Below are 14,540 nucleotides of genomic sequence, written 5' to 3' on the forward strand. Positions count from 1 at the left end.
ACTTTTAATCTGTCTGGATTCCATTCAAAAGAGATTGGGAAAGTTCACTCAAAACTTTTTTTAGGAACAGGGATTCCCAACAGAGCTTTTTACATCTTGAATTATTTTATTTCTGTAAAGGAGCAGCTCCAGTAAGAATGAGTGAGATAAACAGATTTACATGTGGGTGACTATCTGGGAACCAATGACCCAACATTATGAGATGAAAGGCTTTAATCATGAGGGAAGATATTTGGGAGAAATGAGGCTCCAAAACATCTATCTTTGAAAGCCAACAGAACTACATTGACCTGAGAAACAGTTTTTTAAAAGTTCACACATGAAGATTCACCTATTCCAGGGCTTAGTGCATGGGCAGCTATCTGGAAAGCACCCAGACTTTCTGTGAAGGAGTCTTATTTGCTTTTCTTAAAGGATCAACCTGAATGGCAGGCATCTAATTTAACACATATCTAGGGACCTGCTGAAATACTCTCTGGAGTCAAATGCTGGCAGATACCATCTTTGCACTCTCCTTAAGCCTCCTTAAGCCATGCTTAAGCTTACCAGTATCTCCCAGAAGGAAGCTTGTACACACATCTGGTACCTGATGTTTGTGGCTCCACTCAGAGGACCCTCTAGATTGCCTGGGTCTAGTGCCCAGCAGGGCTTATGCTCAATGATCCACAGGATTGTAACAAATGAAGAAAAAGTTCTTAACTAGCTACCCCCCCCCCCCAACCAAGGTCACGCCTAGAAGCAACTGACTGGGTCACCCAGTCATTCTGTGAAAAAATCTCAAAGTTCGTCTTCATGCTGTGGTCTGAGGGGTAGAACTTTAGAAGGCATTGAAAGGTAAGTTCTTATCAACTTAAAATAGACTTATAAAATAAGTTGTTTTATATAAGCCTCATTGTAACCACAGAGCAAAAAAACAAATAAAAAACCCCCCCAAAACAAAAAAAACTCCAAAAACCTATATACAAAAGAGAAAGAGAAAGGAATCTAAGCATATAACTACATAAAATTATCAAATCACTAAGGAATCAGTAGCAAGAGAAGAAGAAAGGAATAGAGAAAAAAAATAACAAAATGGCAAGAAATAGGGGCACCTGGGTGGCTCAGTTGGTTAACCATCTGACTCTTGATTTTGGCTCAAGTCATGATCTCATAGTTCATGAGACTGACCCCCATATTGGGCTCTGCACTGACAGTGTGGAGCTTGCTTGGGATTCTCTCTCTCCCTCTCTTTCTGCCCCTCCTCATTCATGTGTGCACCCTCTCTCTCTCTCTCTCTCTCTCTCAAAAGAAATAAATAAACTTAAAAAATGACAATAAATACATACCTACCAATAATTATTTAAATATAAATGGGCTAAATTCTATAATCAAAAGATGTAGGGCAGCTGAATGGATTAAAAAATGAAGATATATCTATATGCTGCCTCTAAGAGACTCACCTCAGATGTAAGGACAAACACAGACAAAAAAATAAAGAGATGGAAAAAGATATTCCATGCATTTTAAACCAAACGAAAGCTGGAGTAGTTATATTTATATCAGAAAAATTAGATTTTAAGCCAAAGACTGTAATAAGAAACAAAGGTCTGTTTGTTAATATTTGCATACCTAAGAGGAGAAACAGATAACAATACAATAATAATAGGGGACTTTAATACTCACATCCACAGACAGAAAACGAATAAGGAAACATTGGACTTAAATGACACATTAAGAAGGACTTAACAGATGTTTACAGAACATTTGAACCACAACAGTAAAAATTAGAATTCAAGTATAAGAACAAAAATGAAAATTCACAAATAGGTGGAGATTAAACAACATGCTACTGAACAACGAATGGGTCAAAGAAGAAACCAAAAGAGAAATCAATAAATACTTTGACACAAGTGAAAATGGAAATAAAATGTACAAAAGCTTACAGGATGCAACAAGAGCAGTTCTAAGAAGAAATTGCATAGCAGTAAAAAGCCTACATTATAGGGGCGCCTGATTGGCTCAGTTGGTTAGGTGTTCAACTTCGGCTCAGGTCATGATCTCATGGCTCATGAATTCAAGCCACACATCAGGCTCTGTGCTGACAGCTCAGAGCTTGGAGTCTGCTTCAGATTCTCTGTCCCTTCCCCACTCATGCTCTCTCTCTGTCTCTGTCTCTTTTTCTCTCTCAAAAATAAATAAATATTACAAAAAGTTTAAAGCCTATATTATAAAACAAGAAAAATGTCCAACAACCTAACTTTGCACCTCAAGGAGCTAGAAAAAGAACAAAGCACACAGTTGGTAGAAAGAAGGAAATTATAAAAGAGCAGAAATAAATAAAACAAAGACTAGAAAGACAATAGAAAAGATTAATGAAACTAAGAGGTGGTTCTTTGAAAAGATAAATATTCTCAAAACTTCAGCTAGACTCACAAAGAAAAAAGAGAAAAGACTCAAATGAATAAAGCCAGAAATGAAAGAAATAAAGCCAGAAATTCCAAGTGAAATCACATAAATGGAAAGAAGTATAAACTACTATACACCAACAAATTTCACAACTTAAAAAAATAAATAAATTCTAGAAATTTACAACCTCACAAGAATGAATCAGGAACAAGTAGAAAATCTGAATAGACTGATTATTTGTAAGGAGATTGAATTGGTATCAAAAACCTCCCCAACAAACAAAAGTCCGGGACCAGATGGTTTCGCTGGTACATTTTACCAAACATTTAAAGAAGAATACTACCTCCTCTCAAACTGGTCCAAAAAGTAGAAGAGATGAATACAGTTCCAAATTCATTTTATAAAGCCAGCATTATCCTGATACCAAGACCAGACAAGGACACTATAAGAAAATAAAATTATAGACCAAATCCCTGATGAACACAGATGCAATTATCCTCAATAAATTATTAGCTGACAAACTTTCACAATATATTAAAAGGATCATGTACCATGATCAAATGGGATTTATTTCAGGGAACAAGTGCCATGCCACTCCCATGCAGGATACATCTGCAAGTCAATAAATGTGATGCACCATATTAACAAAATGAAGATAAGAAAAATCATATGGGCATTTCAATAAGTGCAGAAAAATCATCATCTGACAAAATTCAACATTCATTTATGATAAAGATTTTCAACAAAGTGCATCTAGAGGGAACATACTTCAACATAATAAAGGCCATGATGGCAGGCCCATAGTTAACATCATGCTCAATGGTGAAAAGCTAAAAGCTTTTCCTCTAGGATCAGGGACAAGACAAGGATGCTGACGCTCACCACTTTTATTCCCCACAGTTTTAGAAGTCCTAGCCAGAGCAATTCGTCAAGAAAAAGATATAAAAGATATCCAAATCAGAAGGGAAGATATAAAACTGCTATTATTTGTGCATGATATGATATTTTATATACAACTCCTTAAAGATCTCACCAAAAAACTATTAGAACTAATAAACAAATTCAGAAAAGTTGCAGGATACAAAATCAATATACAAAAATATGTTGTGCCTCTATACAGTAATAATGAAGCGGTCCAAAGAAATTAAGATAACAATTCCATTTATAATTGCATCAAAAAGGATAAAATATGTAGGAATCAATTTAACCAAGGAAGTGAACGACCCATACTTGAAAAATTATGACACTGGTGAAATAAATTAAGCAGACACAAATAAATGCAAAGATATTCAATACTCATGGATTGGAAGAATCCATATTTTAAAATTGTCCATGACTACTCAAATGGATTTATAGATTCAATGGAATCTCTATCAAAATTCCAATGGCATTTTTAAAGAAATAACCATAAAATTTTTATGGAATGACAAAAGACTCCAATTAGCTAAAGTAATCTTGAGAAAGAACAAAGCTGGATGCATCATGCTTTTTTGTTTTAAACTATATCACAAAGCTATGGTAATCAAAACAGTATGGTTCTGGCATAAAAACAGGCACACAGATCAAAAGAAGATAATAGGGAGCCCAGAAGTAAACCTATGCTTATATGGTCAATTAACTTATGACCAAAAGAAGCCAAGTATATAATGGGTAATAACAGTCTTTTCAATAGATGGAGTTGGGAAAACTGGACAGTCACACACAAAAGAATGAAACTGGACCACTATATAACACCATACATAAAACTCAAAATAGATTAAAGACTTGAATATAAGACTGGAAACCATAAAACTCATAGAAGAAAACATAGGTGATAAGGACATTTGTCCTGGTGATAATTTTTGGATTTGACACTAAAAACCAAGACAACAAAAGCAAAAGTAAACAAATGGAATTCTATCAAACTAAAAAGCTTTTGCAAAAAAAAAAAATCAACAAAATGAAAAGGCAACCTACCAAATGGGAGAAAATATTTGCAAATAATTTAAATGATATGTGGTTATATATACATTCTATCAGTATTCAAGACATTATGGTATTGGTATAAGGATAGACATTATACACACACACACACACACACACACACACACACACATATATATATATATATATTAATTTTATAAAGCCAGCATTATCACCATAGCTTTGTGATATTATATATATATAATATATATATATATAACGAGCTCATAAAACTAAGTAACAATCCAATTAAAAAATGGGCAGAAGATCTGAATGGACATTTTCCAAAGACACACAGATGACCAACAGGTATATGAAAAGGTGTTCAACATCACTAATCATGGAAATGCAAATTACAAACACAATGAGATATCACTTTATGCCTGTTATAAGGCTAATATCAAAAAGATAAGAAATAAATGTTGGCAAGGATGTGGGGAAAAGGGAAAATTTGTGTATTATTGTTGGGAATGTAAATTGTTGCAGCTGCAATGGAAAACATCATGTTGGTTCCTTAAAAAATTTAAAATTGGGGTGCCTGGGTGTCTCAGTGGTTAAGTGTTCAACTTTGGCTCAGGTCATGATCTCACAGTTAGTTGGGTCAAGCTCTGTGTTGGGCTCTGTGCTGACAGCTCAGAGCCTAGAGCCTGCTTCATATTCTTTCTCCCTCTCTCTCTGCCCCTCCCTCACTCAAGCTCTGTTTCTCTCTCTCTCAAAAATAAATAGTAAAAAAATTTAAAGAAATTAAAAATAGAACTACAATTATGATTCAGCAATTTCACTTCTATTTATCTAAAGAAAATAACACAACTCAAAAAGATATATGTTCCATCATGTTCCTCACAACATTATTATAATAGCCAAGATATGGAAACAATTTAAGTGTCCATTGACAGATGAATGGGAAAAAAATGGGATATTTTTCATCCCTAAAAAAGAATAAAACCTTGCCATTTGTAACATTGACAAATATTGAGGGAATTATGCTAAGTTAAATAAGTTAGACACAGAGAGACAAATACTATATGATCTTACTCATATGTAGAATCTAAACAAAAACAAAAACAACTAACCAAAGAATCAATCATAGATACATAGAACAGATGGGTGATAGACAGAAGTGGGGGAAAAGGAGTGGACAAAAAGGATGAAAGAGATCAAAAGGCACAAACTTGACATAAAATAAATGTCATGAGGATATAATGTACATGGTGACTGTAGTTAATTATACTGTATTATATATTTGAAAATTGTTGAAAAGGTAGATCTTAAAAGTTCTCATCACAAGAAAAAATTTATAACTATATATGGTGATGGATTTAACTATACTTGTGGTGATTATTTCACATTATATATAAATATTGAATCGTTATGTTGTGTTCCTGAAACTAATATAATGTTACATGTCAGTTATATCTCAATAAAAAAAGAAACATTGAAAATTTAAAAAATATCATTTACCCTAAGTGCTCAAAATATGAAATACCTAGAAATAAATTTAATATGTGTGAGACTTATACACTGATACAAAACATAGCTGAAAGCAATCTTAAAAAAACCTAATAAATGGAGAGATATACTATTTTCATGAATTAGACGTCTTAATATTGTTTAGATTTCAATTCTCCCCAAATCAATCTATGGTTTCCATGTAATCCCAATCTAAATACTTGCAAGTGTTTTGTTTTGTTTTTGTATAAATTAACAAAGTGATACTAAATCTATATGAAAAAACAAAAGACCCAGAAGAGCCAAAATAATTTTGAATGAATTTGGAAGCCTTCCTTAACTGATTTCAAGACTCACTATAAAAACTACAGTAATCAAGACACTGTGGTGTTGGTGTAAGGACAAACATATAGATAAAAGAAACAGAGAGTTTAGAAATAGACCTGCATATTTATAATCAAATCATTCTGGACAAAGAAGACAATGTTATTTAATGGTGGAAGGAAATAATAGTTTTCTAATCTATTGCTGCTGGAACAACTGCAGAAAGTGTATTCATATATATGAATTTAAATATGTTATTTTAATATAAGAATTATTTAAACAAACAAAACATAAGAACAAATATTTTGCAATGACTCTTATCTTTTCTTTTTCAGAAGGAGGTATTTCTATTCTTTAAGTTTTGAAGGAAGTTTACTAGTTCTTCCCATGTGTTCTCTAATATCTCCACCAGCTCTCTCTTAAACAAGTTTGTTAGAAATAAATAAGAGTACTTGGACAAGACCTCATGGTATGGTTGTTCATCTTCAAAGTCTTTCATTTAGAGAAGAAAGATGTAATGGAGAAAATATCCCAAAATAAAACACATAAGAGAACGGACATCATTTTACAGATCATACTTAAATCTACAATCTAGCTGGAATTGATTTTTGAATATGATATGAAGTAGAGGTCAACATTTATATTTTTTTCCATTTGGATATACATTTGGCCCAATTCCTTTCCTTCAAATCTTCAGTGTCACTTTTGTCCTAAGTGTTCATTTACATGTAGGTATGATTACAGACACTCTATTCTAACCCATTGGTCTATTTATTTGTTTAGCTATTTGTCAGTATCAAGCTCTCTTAATTTCTGTAATTTTATAGTAAGTCATGGCAACCAGTTAATTTCCAGCAGCATAATTTCTAATCACTTGTTTTTTCAAGACTATCTTAGCTATTTTTGTCTCTTTGAATTTTTATTTAATTTAAAAGTTAATTTGTTGATTTTGTACACACACACACACACACACACACATGCAAAACCTAGGAAATTTATTGAATTTGTATTGAATCTATAGATCAGTTTTAGAAGAATTGATATCTTTATACTATTGAGTCTTCATTTATCTATGTCATTTTAAATTTCTCTTAATATTTTGTGGTTTTTCGTGTAGAAGTCTCGTTCATCTTTAGTTAGATTTCTATCTGGGAATTTAATATTTTCCTTGATGTTATTATAAATGCTATAATTTTTAAAATTAATTTTCTTTTTTTAATTTTTAATTTATTATTTTTTAGTGTCCCACTCTTAAACTTAATTTTCTAAATATTGCTAGTATATGGAAATATAAGGTATTTTTTGATATATTAGTTTTGTATTCAACACTGATTTATTTCATGTTAAATTAACCTTTTATTAGGTTCATGATGTTATTAGGTTCATGTTGATTTATTTATATACTGCTGGTTCAGTTACCTAATATTTGCCTTATGGGGTTTCCCTTGTATGTAATTGTATTTTTTTTTTCTCTTGTGCCTTTTAAAATTCTCTTTATCACTATTTTTTGCCTTTTTAATTACTATGTGTCTTGCTGTAGATTCCATGAGTTGATTTTGTTAGGGGTTCATTGTGCCTCCTGGATCTGGATTTCCCAAGTTTAGGCAAGTTTTCAGCTATTATTTCTTCTAATAAATTTTCTGCCTTCTTTATTCTCTCTTCTCCTTCTTGGATCCTTATAATGTGAATATTATGCTTGATGATGTCTCTGATTTTCCTTAACCTATTCTTATTTTTTATTCTTTTGTTTTTGGTCTTTTGGCTGTTAAGCTTGGTTGCTTTCTATTTCTCTGTCTTCCAGCTCACTGATCTGTTTTTCTGCTTTCTCTTTTCTACTATTTATTCCTTATAATGTATTTTTAATTGCAGTTGTTGAGGTTAGCTGAAATGAACCATGCATGATTGGTTCTTTTTTACAGTTTTCTCTTTGTTGAAGTTCTCACTGAGATCCTCCACTGTTTTCTCAAATCCAGCAAGTATCTTTGTGACAATTACTTTGAATCCTCTATCAGGCATTTGTTTATCTCCATTCCATTTAGCCTTTTTGCTGTGATTTCATCATGTTCTTTCATTTGGGAAATATTCCTCTGCCTCTTAATTCTGTCTCTGTTTGTTTCTATGTATTAGGAAAGCCACTTATATACTTCTGATCTTGAAAGTAGTGGTCTTATGAAGAAGTCCTGTAAAGACCTGCAATGTAATGTCCCCTGTTCAACAGGACCATGCACTTCAGAGGTGTACCTGTTTGTGTGCACTGTACTACTGTGGTTGTGTGCATTTGCCTTCAGTTCATTTGGCTGCAATGGCTCCCTTTGCCTTTTGTGGGTAAGTTTGGTCCCCATGCTGTTACATGTCCATTCTGGGGTTGCCAGTTGGGTCAGACCAGATGTCTGCCCTCAGCTCATTTGCCAGGGATGAAATTACACCAAACTCCAGGGTACTGTCCTTGCCTTGTCCCCTGAGAGCTTTTAGTTGGTGGACAGAGCCTGAAGTCAGAGCAGGTATTATTTTCCTAGTTTGTCTTTTGGGATTGCAGTGATCGTGAAATGCAGGGCTGTCTCCTTGTGCTGCCCCTGTGAGTTTTTGTTGGTGGGCAAGGCCAGCAGTCAGATCAGATTTCAGTTCCCAGACCACTGCTGGGGCTGCAGTTGAACTGGTATGTGTGGTTATGTTTCCCTCTCCCTAGGACAAGACTCACTTTGGAGTGGTGCTGGTCACTTTCAGGGCTGCTTGTAAAATGACATGCATCATGCACCAATATGAAGGGACTCTTGCCGAGTGGAGCCAGTTAGATGAGGCAAGTCCACAGGAGAACATGGGGGCAGGGCATATGATGTTAGCAAGCTATGTGGTAAGTGTTTGCACTGGTTCCTGCAGTTGTCCAGATATTTAGGTTGTATTGGGGTGGGGGTGGGAGATAAATGGTACCCAGCAGTTCCTTTTCCTTGGAGAATTCTCCTAAACATTCCTGCCCCTCCAGCACCATTCTGAGATTAGTAAATAAATCTTCATATATATACTGCAGGGCTTTTCAGACTGCTGCTTCTATGCTGTATGTAGGCAGGTTGTTTGTTAGGCTATCACTTTAAGAGTGGGAACTCTTAAAGTTTTCTACCACTCTCTGGCTCTCCCAGAGCTGAGTCCTCTGATTTTTTAAGTTAAGCACTACTGGTTGTAAAAACTTGTGAACTAAAGCCCTGCTGAATTCAAAGCCAAGTGCCGTGGAGAATCATCTTCTGAGTGCAGGTCCCCTGTGTCTGGGATGCCTGGAGTGGGGTCTGTTCCTCTCTTCTCTGTGTGCTGGTGGTGTTCCTCCTATTTGTGGTTAGTCTCATTGGGAGTTTGGTCCCAACTGGGTCTCCAACCTTCCTACCATTTTTTTATGTTTATTTTTCAGAGAAAGAGTGCAAATGGGGGAGGGGGAAGAGAGAGAGGGAGACACAGAATCCCAAGCAGGCCCCAGGCTCTGAGCTATCAGCACAGAGCCCTATGTGGGGCCCAAACCCACAAACCATGAGATCATCACCTGAGCTGAAGTCAGATGCTTAACTGACTGAGCCACCCAGGTGCCCCCCATTTTTGATGTGGCTTTCTCTGTGTGATTGAAGAGTCTGGTCTGCCAGGCTTCAGGTCATTTTCTGGGTTCGTTGCAGTGATGTGATTATTATCTAGGTTCATGGATTGAAGTGAGCTTGAGATACTCTTACTTCGCCATCTTCCGAGGGAGGTATCTTTTGTTTCCTCCTGCATTTAAGCTTTTATCTTTTTCTTTAATTTCCAACAGTTTGATCATTTTATACATAGAGTAGTTTTCTTTTGTAATTCTGTTGCAGGTGTGTGGAGCTTCTGGAATATGAAACACTGTCTTCAGTTATAGAAATATCTTCAGCCATTGTCTTTCAAATATTGCTTCATCATCTTTTCTCTCTTCTACTTCTGAGATTATCTTTTTTACTCTCTGTTTTTTAGTGTGGATATTTTTGTCAGGGAACGATTCTCAATGACATTTCTACAAATTTATAAGATCTATATTTTCAAGGATGTTCGTATAGGAAATAGTCTTGGAAGACATAAACATGAATTCGAGTTCTCTATTAAGATTTTCCATCTAATTACCAATTTAAAAACTTAACTTTCAAAAAAAAACCCTTTCGTAGTTATTTTAAAGCCTCTGTTTAATTCCAATATCTGTCATTGCCTGTGGTCTATAGCTATTGTTTGATTTTTCCTTGGTTTTTGATGGTCTTCAAGTTTGTGTCATACTTTTTATTCAATGTCAGAATAGTACAGGAAAAATTGCAGAGATAATTGATCTTCCTTCAGAAATGATTTACATTTGGTTCTGTCAGGTAACTCAGTAGGGGTATATCCAGTATATCCCAATCCAGGAATTGAGGTGATTGAAGGCATGATTTTGGTCTTTGTAACAGCTTTTCTATTTTTTACTTTACACATCCTCCTATAGCCTTTCAGGATTCCCAGCTGAAATCCTTGGGTATTTACAGCTATTAAGACTTCCACTTGAGGGACCGGCCCAAACACCCAGTCCTAAAAGTCAATGGGACTAGGTCCACAATGATATGAAATGTTAGGGTTCAGTAGCAAACAGTCAAGATAGAATTCTTGAGATGATTTGGGTGCAAAAGGGTGGTTTTATTAAAGCACAAGGACAGGACCCATGGGCAGAAAGAGCTTCACTGGGATTGTGAGAAGCAGCTGATTATGTACTTTCAAGGAGGGGGTTAGGGACAGCGAAAGTCTCTAAGGAATTTGGAAGCAAGGTTTCCAGGACCTTGAGGCACTAGCTGTTGTTAGGAAAATGTCATTTAACACTGTCTTAGTAAAACCTTAGTCATGAGACCCTTCAGATGTGTATCAGTGGGCCATATGTTTGGAGGATGATTGCAAACATACATCTTGGAGGCTGGTAGAGATAAAGAAGTTTCCAAAGGGATTTTCATACATTCAAGGAGACTTACAGGATTCTGGAGGTTGGACTAATGTCAAGCTAGGGTTGCCTTTTGCCTTTAGCAAAGTATTAACATTGAGGCAGTTGAGTTCCTGGAGGAAGGTCACTCTGCCTGTCACAAGTGCTTGTCATTGGGCTGTAAGTTATAAGGAAGTTTTTTTTCTTTTGCCTTTATTCATCATATCTTTCCCCCCAAACAATTTTGACCCTTAAATCTTTAAGGCTGATGATGGTGGAAGGTCCTGACTTCTGTAACTTCTTCCTGCTGAATCAGGGCATAGAGATATCCCAAACTATGGGTCAATATTGTTCAGTTGAGGACTTATGTATATAGGAGTTATGAAAGGCAGAGACAGCTGAATCCAAGGAAAACCAAATGTATGGATCTCCCTGAGTAGAAAGGATTATCTGTTGGCTTGAAGTTATGGTAGTGAAGGAGTCTCAGCACCAGGTGAAGAGATATGGGAGAAAATAGCAAAACAAAATGAAAATAACAACAAAAAAAGAAGCCCGAATAAGGGTCCTTTGATAGTTGACAAAAATCCCCCTCTAGTCCAGAAGTTTAACCAATCATTAAAGGAAATAGAGGGATCAGTTAAAGCACCAATTTGAGTGTTTATGTCCATTAGAAATCCAGAAATATGGTAATCTGGAAAGTATACACAACATTCTGCTTTTTTTAAAAAAAATGTTTTTGTTTATTTTTGAGAGAGAGAGAGAGAGAGAACGAGCACAAGTGGGGACAGGGCAGAGACAGGGGACAGAGGATCCAAAGCAGGCTATGTGCTGAAAGCAGAAAGCCTGGTGTGGGGCTTGAACTCAAGAACTGCAAGATCATGACCTGAGCCGAAGTCAGATACTCAACCAATTGAGCCACCCAGGTGCCCTCACAGCATTCTGCATTTATGAAAGCACAAGGGCTACCTTGTGCAGCAGCTAAAACATCTAATGCTATTCTATTTTGTAAAACTGAAGTAAAACACATTTGTGTTACTTCAGTATTTGATAGTGAAATGTTATTTTCAGTGTCACTTAGGGCTTTGACTGTGTACTTATTAAGAGTTTCATGTGCCAAACCAAATCCTCCAGTCCTAAAGAGGGAATAAAGATAGATGCGAGGTGGTCATAATGTTAGTAATGGTTTTAGTAATGGTTTTAATGTGTTAGTAATGGTTTTAATGATGTGTCCATGCATCCAGGCAGAATCCAGAGTACAGAGGAGTATACAGCCTGGAGAAAACCATGGCCACAAGTTAGAGCCACATAGCCATTGGGTCCCATTAGGAACCAGCCATCTAAGTGTAGGCCTTCTTGTTCAGTCAGTAGCAAATCAATCAGTGGCCTGGAGAGCAATGATTTGTAAGCATACTTCTAATGATAGCTATCCTAACTGCCATGTGCGGTTTGTCCATGTATTGTAAGTATGGTTTTTTTGTTTCTAGCATAGAATTGCTTTCTGACTTAACTGTCCAGTTGTGGGGGTAAGCCATAAATATCTATCCCAGATTTGATATATTCCATCCAGTATATACTGAGAAGTTGGGTTTACTTAAAAAGGCTGCTGTATGCTTGGCTAAAGCTTCTATTTGCAATTTGATAGCAATTGAAGCAGCTCCTAGGAAAAATATGGCTAAGTGATAAAACTATCAAGAAGCCCTCTTTTTTTTTTTGATGGTTAGCCTTACCAACATCTTAATTATGAGGAATCACTGGCAAATGGGAGAAGACTTGTCTGGGAATATGGGCATCCCTAAGTTCATTATCTGGTCCAATCACAAGGAAATTGGGGTTATCCATCATTCTACAAGTTCATAGTTAATCCCATGGAGTGGGGTGCACTCTAGCTTTTAAGGAGTGATTTTGTCATTCCAGCCACACAGAATTGGTCAAGGTGATAGTTGAATTATACAACTGTTGGGGAATCAATCTCATTTTTCCAGCTGTTCAAATAAAAAATATATATCTATGGGATCCTGTTATCCTCCCAGAATAACAAACATGAAGATTGTCTATACATGAGCTATTGTGGCAATTTCTCTGAAGTTTGGCTCAAGTTGCCTAGCTTAGGCAAATAACATTCAAAGACAATCAGAACTAGAAATTAATATTCACAAAGGTGTGTTATTGAAACATAAGTTTCTCTCTATAATTAGTCTCATTTCTGGAGATAACCAAATCAAGGCTAATTCATTTGCAAAACAAGTCCAATTTTAAAAAACTTGGCCTAGTTATTTACATAAACTCAGCAAGAATAGTGATTGACCATATAGATTTTTTAATGTCTGCTTTGCTGCAACTTTTCAGTAGGAATCTGGATTGAACTTTTAGTAGCCTTTCTAGGCCAGAAGCCAGCCCAAGTACTTGCCATCAGACATGCCTGCAACACCTGTAGATTTGGGCAAATTCCTCTTCTCGAGGTACCCAAAATATCCTGACGTACCTGCACCTGCCAGGTAGTGACATTCTTTACTGGTAAGGCTTATGGGAACTCTGTAAGCAAGGTATCAGGTTAACATTTCCAAGGGCTTTATTGACTCTCTGTTTCTAAAGTCAATCTCAGTTCCGCAAAGCTGCCTAATCATATGTGACTCTATCCGTGTCTCTCAAATATGATATTCCAGTCAAAGTCTTGGTAAAATAACCAATATTTCCAATGGTGTCCTGTTACAAGGAGAACAGATTCTTATTGAACCTATGTAAATAACTATGATTACCATGAATGAAAGAATACTCACTGAGACTTTTCTGAATTTTAGAGGGTCAGGTAGAGAGAAAAATTAAATGCTTCAATTTGTTCACAAATGAATACTTGATCATATTTTTATAAATCATGGGATGTCTTTTTTATTGTTTTAATTAAAAAAATTGTTTACATATACAGAGAGAGCATGCACACAGGGGAGGAGCAGAAAGAGAGAGGAAGAAAGAATTTTAAGCAGGCTCCACTCAGCATGGATCCCAACACGGGGCTCAATTTCACTACCCTGAGATCATGACCTGAGCTGAAATCAAGATTTGGATGCTCAGCTGACTGAGCCACCCAGGGGCCCCAGTCATAGATATCTTAAGAGAAAGTTTTCTTAATATGGAAGAGCAAACATTAGAGAACCAGCAATGTTTTAAACAAGAGTCCCAAAAACTATAATCATCTTTTTCAGTTCATTTAGTCCTGTGTTACTAATTCTTACTTAGTTTGAATGTAGATTTTTCAGTTCTGGAAATTCTTTCCCATTTCAGTTCTATGATCTTAAAGATATTGAATACCTATATTTGTCAAAAGCCCTTTTTGAATCTCCTTGAAAAAAGGGGCGCCTGGGTGGCGCAGTCGGTTAAGTGTCCAGCTTCAGCCAGGTCACGATCTCGCGGTCCGTGAGTTCGAGCCCCGCGTCGGGCTCTGGGCTGATGGCTCAGAGCCTGGAGCCTGTTTCCGATTCTGTGTCTCCCTCTCTCT

This window comes from Puma concolor, chromosome B2, assembly GCF_028749965.1.
Source record: "Puma concolor isolate L17-30 chromosome B2, mPumCon1.1.hap2, whole genome shotgun sequence".
Lineage (NCBI taxonomy): Eukaryota > Metazoa > Chordata > Mammalia > Carnivora > Felidae > Puma > Puma concolor.